The sequence below is a fragment of the Sitophilus oryzae genome, unplaced genomic scaffold (genome assembly GCF_002938485.1).
Source record: "Sitophilus oryzae breed Bouriz unplaced genomic scaffold, Soryzae_2.0 scaffold_649_pilon_pilon, whole genome shotgun sequence".
Lineage (NCBI taxonomy): Eukaryota > Metazoa > Arthropoda > Insecta > Coleoptera > Curculionidae > Sitophilus > Sitophilus oryzae.
The window spans coordinates 1810966-1812028 of NW_022147250.1; the positions used below are offsets into that span (position 1 = coordinate 1810966).

Genomic DNA, 1063 nt, shown 5'->3' on the forward strand with positions numbered 1-1063 from the left:
AACTATTAAACATTTTGAAATACTTTAAATACAAAAAATGTTCATTTTTTAATTCAACATCTAATAAAAAAATAATATACAGGGTGTTCCATTTAAAAAAAACGAAGAAAAATTATTTTTTTTTCTAAGGTTAATCACCGCGACCTTACGAGTTACTTACATACTATTCGATCGAGTGACGTAATAAACAATTTAAAGTAGTAAATTTAAATTAAATTTGCTTTGAAAGGTATTTATCTGGTATTTATATTGATTGTGACAGAGAACAAATAAACTTGAATTGCTCTGGATTTCCTATACCTATTTCGATTGGTTTTATTTTTTTTGTGGAAATTTTATCTTATACCCCCCACATTTTAACTTATAAATTTCTTCCTGGGAGGGGTAATTACTCCCATTACCGGCATTACCATTCCCGTATATGCGTCCCTGGTAGGTACCACATGAAAAAAACAAAGAAAAAAATGGCTTTCGAACGACGATCGAAAAAAAAATTAAATAAATTAAAATAATTAATAATAAAAAGATATACGATTAAGAAATGATTTAAAAAAATAAAGAAAAATTAAATTAAATATAATTTAATATCTTTGCGTTCCAACTTTTCCAAGCCGTTTCTGAATCGTATATCTTTTTATTACATGCAAGGACAACCTTTAATATTGTAGCCGAAATAGCTCAGTTGGGAGAGCGTTAGACTGAAGATCTAAAGGTCCCTGGTTCGATCCCGGGTTTCGGCACACTTTTTTATTTTTTTTACATAATGATAAAACATAATGATGAAATTTTATAAAGAAGGAATAATTCCAAACGGATACAAAGTAATTAAAAACTTCAAAATATTTTACAGTTATGATTTATGTTAAATAAATGTGAGGCGAGAGGTGAACGCAGCGTTGTCAACTTAGCGGTTTTCCCACTAGATCTGCGTTTTTTTTTCAGTTTAGCGGAAAAACTTTTCATTGAGCGGCTAGCGTCTTCTTTGGTTTAAATTTATGATATAAATTAAATTGGCACAAAAAATATTATTTCAATTGTAAACATTGATTTATAATTATCATAT

General features: G+C 28.2%; 1 non-coding gene across 1 annotated transcript; it reads left to right on the top strand.

Annotated features, from left to right (window-relative positions):
• The first annotated feature begins 667 nt into the window (after positions 1–667).
• On the top strand, positions 668–740 carry Trnaf-gaa. Its single transcript has one exon. It is a non-coding gene; the product is annotated as a tRNA-Phe (tRNA).
• Positions 741–1063: the final 323 nt, after the last annotated feature.